This window comes from Corvus kubaryi, unplaced genomic scaffold, assembly GCF_017639235.1.
Source record: "Corvus kubaryi isolate FWS band 111438036 unplaced genomic scaffold, C.kubaryi_AGA036_p1.0 137, whole genome shotgun sequence".
In the NCBI taxonomy this organism is placed as follows: domain Eukaryota; kingdom Metazoa; phylum Chordata; class Aves; order Passeriformes; family Corvidae; genus Corvus; species Corvus kubaryi.
In genome coordinates, this window is record NW_024580671.1 from 16,897,375 (window position 1) to 16,905,556 (window position 8,182).

Genomic DNA, 8,182 nt, shown 5'->3' on the forward strand with positions numbered 1-8,182 from the left:
AAGCTCCTTTAGGGGAACTTTTCTGTCTAATCTACTGACAGTGAAGTCGTCCCAAACAAACCAATACTTCACTCTTAAAACCTCCTACAAACCTGACCCTGAAGCGAATTTCAGCTCAGTTCAGAGGCCCATAATCCTTATCTCAAATAAACAGCTAAGTAAACTCCAAGCTCCACCTGCATGTGACGTAACCACTGTGCTGTACATGGATGTTGCAATGCCTCCTGCAGGCCTTGGTAAGTTCTCTCTTCCTGTATTGCTGCACATCTCAAGAGCCTTTGCAATGTCTGGTATTACAACAGGAGGAAGATGATCTGACAGGTTCATCTTACAGCAGTCACAGCTGTTCTTGGTAATACTGCTTCTTTCCTTATTCTCTTCTTTGTAGGCTGTAGAGGTATCTACCCAAAGTAACTCACCTTTCAGTAACTCTCTGAGTCCACTGTAATTGGAAAGAGTGCATAGAGGGTTCAGATAGATTTCACAACATGCCACTGACACTCATCTGCTCCAAGTACTGTCACTGGTGAAATAATAACATGGCTTCAGGAAATTTTCTGCTGAATAAACCTGGACAATATTAGAAAAATGCTGGTAAGTGAAGAGGAACATGTGGAAGATTTAACCAATAAGTTACCTCCACCTTCCAGCGAAGGCATTGTCATGCCAATCCCTGAAGTGTTGGCTGAATCTTTAGGTTGTCAGGTAATATCAGTAGACAAAATACTTTCTTGCCTTGGTTAGCTTGCTGAGAAATTCACTCCTTTGTTCCAGATACAGCCCATGTTCTTGTTAACCTCAAACCATCAGTGTCTGACTAGCGAATAGTGTCTGACTCTCTGTGGGGAGAATATACAGTACTAAATAGTAGAGGGTCAGCTGGAGCAGGCATTTGCTTACCTTCCTTGGGGTCATGTTACCTTGAGAATATCAGCTTGTACTTGGCCTTGTGCTGCTGTAGAATGAAACAGCTCAAGCTCAATATCTGCAAACAGCATGTAAGAACTGAGGGCAAAACATCCTTCATAGACACCTGTCCATGTCAAATGTTACACAAATCTGAACAGTGGGCACCTTCATCTGAAAAAGAGGCACAGAGGATAAAGAGGGATTTTGAGGGACAATCAAATCCATCCCTCTGCTTGACAGCAGCATTCAATTTACTCAAACCATTCCTGACAGAAGCTTGTGTATTCACACTGTAAAATATTCAAATAATGGACTGTCCCTGGGCCTCCCCTTCTAGTGTTCAACTAAACACATGGTTAAATCTATTTTTCCTGAAGTCTAACTAAAATTCTCCCCTATGAAATTTAAGCCCATTATCAAGTGACCAATTCCTTGTGAACATGAAAATTAGTTTGTACCTTCCATTTTTTCATTTATTTGATATTATACTAACTGCAAAGCATTTTTAACTTCAAGAAAGTTTTTTCCCCTTTGAGATACTTGGAATTTTAATCTAATATTTATTCTTGAAATCTAGTATGAGTTCAGTTCATGTGCTTTGTTCACAGGTAACAATACAAAGCTGAACACGGGTAAAAAACAATAATGATGACGTGTGAACTCTGAATCTGGAAAAAGAGAAAATACCAGGAGGGGCAAAAGGATTGTCATAAGTTTGTTAGACCACATGCTCTCGAAGGTGATGTGGTGTGTGTGGCACACAATCCAAACTGTTCAGGAACACTAAATATGGCCAAGGTATTTGTAAAATGAGCAGAGTGGAATAATGTTGAACAAAGATGAACTATTGGCACAACTAGAAGTATATGAGGAACAAAATCCTGCCTCATGGGGTTTTGAAGTCTTTGAAGATCACATATTTATTTTTGTTTTATCAAAGCACAGTCTTCTAAAATTAAACAAGACTGCCTACAGATGTGAATTTTCAGATCCCGAATTCCAAGTTTTCTTATTAATTTCACTTGGTCTGACTGGAGTTTCTGTTCTTGAGATACAGAACCTACCCCATTGGAAATGGCAGCAAAGCAATGTGCTGGGTGAAAGCTTTACTGTTTTAAAAATATCTGTTTTGACAGACAAAATTGCAACTAGTTCTAATTAGAACTCTGATTAAGCAAAACCTAGATAAAACAAATGCCAAGTAGCAACTAAAAATAGATTTATGTTTTGACTAGTAACTGAAAATCATGTGCCCGAGAAGATGCTTAACTTGATCTTCTTATAGGCTGCTCGTACAATTATCTTGGACATGTCGGTGAATAATGAAAGTTGGATCAAAACCTTAGATCTCAGCTCAGTGCTACTGGATTAAGGGGATTGTTCTTTTCAGTTAAGAAAAAATACTCAGCCTGTGTTACTCTTCTTATTTTCCTGAGAGATTAACAGGAACACTAAGATTTAAAGAGAGGGATGGAGGGGGTGAGTGTACTGTCACTTCCTCTGGGATACATAGGAAATAATAACACTGAGGCCAAAGAACTTAGTCCTATTCAAGAACCCAATCAATCTTAGAATTCGAGAAAAGGCTTTTATAGACTCTGTTTCCGATCCTTTCTCTGGTTTCTGGGCCACACTTCAGCAATCGCAATGCTGTCCACGATTCACTGATGAGCCAGCAAAACCCCTGAATGGTAATGAGAACCTTCTAGTGAAACAGTCACAGCACAATGCTGCTGCTAATTTATCACTGTGAGGCAAACCACATTACACACAAGGGTGAAAGGACAATTTAAAAATCGATTGCCTGCCAATTTAAATATCTATTAATAATTATGGGTTTGCTTTTCAGTTCTGCACTGTTCATTTAATCTTAATATCTTCTTCATCACATAACTGACTTTGGAAAACAGTGTCTGTCTACAAGGTGACACGAAATGTTGAAACTCCCAGACACCCTTTGCTCCTCAGCAAAAGCTCATGGATAATTCATTAACTTCCCATTTTTAGGTTTTGTTGGGTTTTTTTTCCCTAAGTTTAGTTTATTTCTTAAAGCAGCACTGAAACATTTTCTTCAGAAGAAGTGTGAGTACTCAAAATTGTATGGGTGGGTATTCATCATGAACTAAGCTAATAGGACAAGGAGTAATGGGTTCAAACAGAGGAGAGAAAATTTAGGTTAGATATACAGAAGAAATTCTTTACTGTGAGGGTGGTGAGACACTGGAACAGGTTGCCCAGGGAAGTTGTGGCTGCTCCAACACTGGCAGAATTCAAGGCCAGGTTGGATGGGGCATTGAGCAACCTGGTCTAGTGGAAGGTGTCTCTGTTGGAACTAGATGATTTGTAAAATCCCTTCCAACCCAAACCATGCTGTGATTCTATGATTCTATATAGGTAATAACAACAATATTTTTAGTGATTTTTTTTTTTTTTAACAGGAGGTATGATATGGATTCTGTGTCTTTCTGTGCATTCACATTGGTGTGCCTGAGCTGCTATTTTAATCTGAAATAGCTTTTTAAGTTGCACTTCTTGCTTGACATGAATGTGATGAATCAATGCTCCAGCTTCCTGAGGTCCTAGTACTTAGGACCTGGATTGAAACTACACTCAGCTTCATACAAAAATCTGCAGCAGGAGGATTCCCAGCTATGGACATCGAGTCAGCTCCCTGAAGTGCACGGAGGGTGAATGAAATCCAGGGAAGTGATTCATCACCTATAAGTAAATACTGATGGACTCACTTAAGGCCTCCTCCTCGAGGAAGGGCGGTACTGACAAGACTTCAAGATAAACTGATAAAAGAGGAAAGCCTCCGGAATTTGAAAGCTCTTCCCTAACGCTGTTCACGTTTTTGTGCCTTCCGCAAGAAGCAGCCTCCAGCCTGCGCAGATGCTTCGGGGCCTTTTTTCGGGCACCTGGGCAGAGGGAGCGGCAGGCACCGGCCAGAGCAGGCATTCCCGACCGGCGCGCTGGGAACGCGCCGCTTCCCTGCCCCCGTGCCAGCAGCGCCCCGCGGGCGATCCCTGGCGGCCCCGGCGGGGCGGGGGGCGGCGGGGACAGCGAGGCACCACCTCGGCAAGGGAGGCACGATGGAAGGGACGGGGAGGGGGCGCGGCGGGGCCGGCGGGCTGCGGGCGGGGAGTCGGGGGCGAAGGTCGGCGAGTCGGGGCTGCGCGCCCCAGCCAAAGGGCGCTGGTGGCCAGTCCGCGGGCTGGGGAGCCTGGTCTTCCTGAGTGGCTCTCCCCCTTTTTCCGTTCCTCCCCGCTCACTCCCCGCCACCAGCGCTAATGCCTTTTTAATGAGTTTTCAGATGCCTGTTGCTATTTTGATGGGAATTGTCGAGTCATGTACTCAGCTGGCTTGTGGACGGCTACAAGCAAGAAGGCTCGGCAAAAGTGCAGCTGGTCAAAAGTATTACCTTGAAAAGAGAGAAATATGATCGAGTACACGTGTAAGTGTGTACCATAAACATGTGATGGTGTCAGTATGCCTTTTAGTGTTTGCAATCCAAGCACTGCTGACTCCATTACCCGAAGTCGGTGAAGCCACTCTGGTGTGGACTACAATGGTGCACCCAGGGGGGTCATGATCAAATCAAGCCTAAAAGGGAATTAAACAATGTGAGTGACCTTTGAAATGTACCCAAGCCTTTTAGCATTCCCCTTCACAGGAAGGAGGGAAGGAAGGAAGGAAGCAAGCAAGCAAGCAAGCAAGCAGGCAGGTGAGGCCTACACTGGAAGATGAACAGACGCATTGTGTCTGACAATCCTGGAAAACATGGATCTCTCAAATATCTGCTTTGGCAATGTATGGGGCACAGCTGGGGTAGGGACTGTCATAGGAAGAACCTCATCCCATCTTGGAGGTGGGGAATGGGCATTTTTGTGTGCATGGGGAAGGCCTGGGAGTGGGACCTGCACGAAAGCCTGTGGTGGCCCCCATGGGTATGTGAAATGCAGCTCTGCCTGGGGACAGACTGGGCAGGAGCGCTGTGCTCAGCATGGAGCATTGGCCAGGCCTGGGAGCTGGGGTTATACTTTCTGAGAGGTAGTTAACTTGGATCTGCACTAGTCTATTCAGCATCATTTTTCCTTTCTTTAGACTTGTTATAAAATGACATTTTGCCAGTGACTGGAACGGCCATTCACACGCTGATGGAGTATGTACTGCTAAGCCTATTAGACAATCATCAACATGGAGGCACACGCTTTGGCATATGCATTTAGGCATATGCATTGATTCGGGGGAGATGTAGGCCCTCTGGAAAATTATCATAATACAAGGGGCAATTTTATAGCCGTGATCTATTCACTCATTTTGAGATGCAGAATTTCTTATTAAAGAACCCTTCTCAGTGCACTATAGGGCTAGTAAAGATGAATCCAATTCTTTCAATAAATGTCCTCTATTATGCTTTATGGACCCTTTCTACATTTCCCTTTCTACAAGAATCTGGGATTTGTAGTTTGAATTTCTATCATCCTACTGAAATAGCTACACTAGCTGTCTCAATATGATAGTATTATGCAATACCTGACATCCCAAAGTAGCCAACAAACTGCCTTGTTCTTCTCTTGAAAGGAGTAGTTAAACACTACAGTTTAACTGTTTGAGTTGGGTCTGTTCAAAATGGGCCAGTCCTCTCCTTTCTGAGAGACTGCAGTTTTCTCTGTATTCAGATTTCCTCCTAGGGGACCTCTGGTCTGGGCTCAGTCCTTGCTGGATAGCTGTCATCTGACTGATTTCTTTGTTCTGAGCAATTGAAACCTGTTGCAGCTTAAAATATTTCAAGACAGACTCTTGCTTGTCTCCTTAAAGCTGTCATCCTAGTATATAAGGAATTTTAGCTAGTATTTATAGTCAATTTATCTATCCATCTTGGCAGGAAGTGAAGCACCTTATTTGTAAGAGATATCATGATGATTCTGTGCAGCTCAGTGCAGAGTTCTGTTTCAATTTAAAGGACAGCAGTCTTCACTTTTTTGCAACCACAAAGGAATTACACAGTGTAATTGGAAGGAACACTTACTCTTACCAAACTGTTGATATAGTCTCCTATCCTTAGGAATAGCAAGTACTAATACCATTACTTGGCATGCAGTAACTATTTGGAAAACTTTCCATCCTGGTTCTCCTTTCCAGCTCCAGGTGTCTTTGACAAGTAAAAAGTCTTTACGGTAGTTTCCAACAATTTATGTTGCATAGCTTAGTTCTAGTTCTTTGTTAGATATCTAAAAAAGCAATGGGGTTTCTAATTTCTAATTAAGTTGCCTCTTCCTGGGGGATTCTTTTATGAGTACCACAGACTGTACTTCTCACCTGCTGTTAATTTCTTGCCAGCTAGTCATGCACTGTATTTTCTTGTTCCTCCTGCAAAAGCATCAACTTCATATGAAAGTCAGAGAATCACTGAATGGGTCAGGTTGGAAGGGACCACAGTGGGTCATCTGATCCAACCTCCCTGCTCAGGCAGGGTCATCCCATAGCACATGGCACAGGATTGTGTCCAGATGGCTCTTGAATATCTGCAGTCAGGGAGAATCCACAGCCTCTCTGTGCAATCTGTTCCAGTGCTCAGTCACCTGCACAGTAAAGAAGTTCTTCCTGATATTCAGGTGGAACTTCCTGTGCATCAGTCTCTGCCCATTGCCTCTTGTCCCATTGCCTGGCACCACCAAGCAGTGCCTGGTCCATCCTCTTGACACCCTTCTGTCAGAGACTTATGAGCATTGATGAGATCCCCTCTCAGTTGTATCTTCTCAGCACTGAGCTGGCCCAGCTCCCCCAGCTCTCCCTGTAAGAGTGATGCTTCAGTCCCTTACTCATCTTTGTAGCCCTCCACTGGACTCCAGGAGCTCCATGTCTCTCTTGTACTGAGGAGTACAGAACTGGGCACAGCACTCCAGATGAGGCCTCCTTAGGGCTGAATAGAGGAGTAAGTTCACCTCCCTTGACCTGCTGGCCATGGTTTTCCTAATGCATCCCAGGATACCGTTGGCTTTCTTGTCCCCCAGGACACACTGGCTCAGGGACAGCTTGTTGTCCATGGGACCTCCAGGTCCTTCTCCACAGAACTGCTTTCCAGCAGGTCAGCCCCCAGCCTGTGCTGGTGCCTGGAGTTATTCTTCCCCAGGTGCAGTCCTAACTGCTGACACTTTTATTTGAAACATTTTCTTTCTCAAATATAAATTTTCCATGTAAATGGTACAACTTTAACAGTTGTCACCAAGAGCCCTGTAGTTTGAGAGCTGTAGCCTTCACCTAGGAAATAGGAAGCAATAGCTGAAATCTCCTCATGCCTACCATAGGATAGCTTAGCAGCTTCTTATTGAGCTAGTGGAAAAAGTGGGAGAGGGGACAATAAGCCTACCCACTGCCTTTCTTGTCCTATGTACACCATGATTCATCAGAAGTGCTCTGAACACTTGAGCAGATTGGGTACTGTAGGACAGAGTGATGTGCAAACAACTCATTTCTGAATCCTGGCAGACCTTAATTGTGAGCTAGATGCTAACTGACCACTGTTGCCAGGAGAGGCTGTTTAGATGATCAGGAAAGTTTTCTGCTGCAAAGATATGTTCGCATACTTCCAAAGTTACATGGCAAATTAGCTGGAGTTTTGGAGATCTCAATTTTTAATACAGATGAATGAGATTAATAAAGTGACAGCTGGAAATAAGGTGGTGGCAAAAAGCTGCATGATGATAACATTCAAAGAATCATTATGAGGATAAACTAAATACTGTGAGGCATCTAGTAATAAGAACCAGATAATGACGTTGTTTGGTTTGGTTTGGTTTGGTTTTGTGGTGGTGTTTTGTTATTGTTGGGGTGTTTTTGTTTTTCTTTGGGGTTTGGTGTTTTGGGGTTTTTTGTTTGTTTTTTTGGGTTTGTTGTTTTGGGTTCCTTCCCGCCCCCCCCGGAAAACAATAGGAAAAATCCTACTAGGATCAATGGGCACAGGATTTTTCTGTTCTATCTGGATGATGTAAAAGGAAGACAGCTTCTTAAACCTATTGCTTTGACTGCTGATCAAAGTTGGATTTGAAAATGAATTTTTTCTCTTCTAAGGCCAAAGGAAGCTTCTTGCTCGTTTTGGAACAGGTGGGAAGGAAGAGGATACTCCATAGGTATGCAAGACTTTTCTGGCAGCAAATAGGAAGAGGTGATAATAGCAGTTGCATTTGCCTTTCCTTAACCTTCTCCTTTCTGGAAGTTTCCCCTGACTTGATTTGGCATTTCAGTCTCAGCGCCCAAAACACAGGGCATC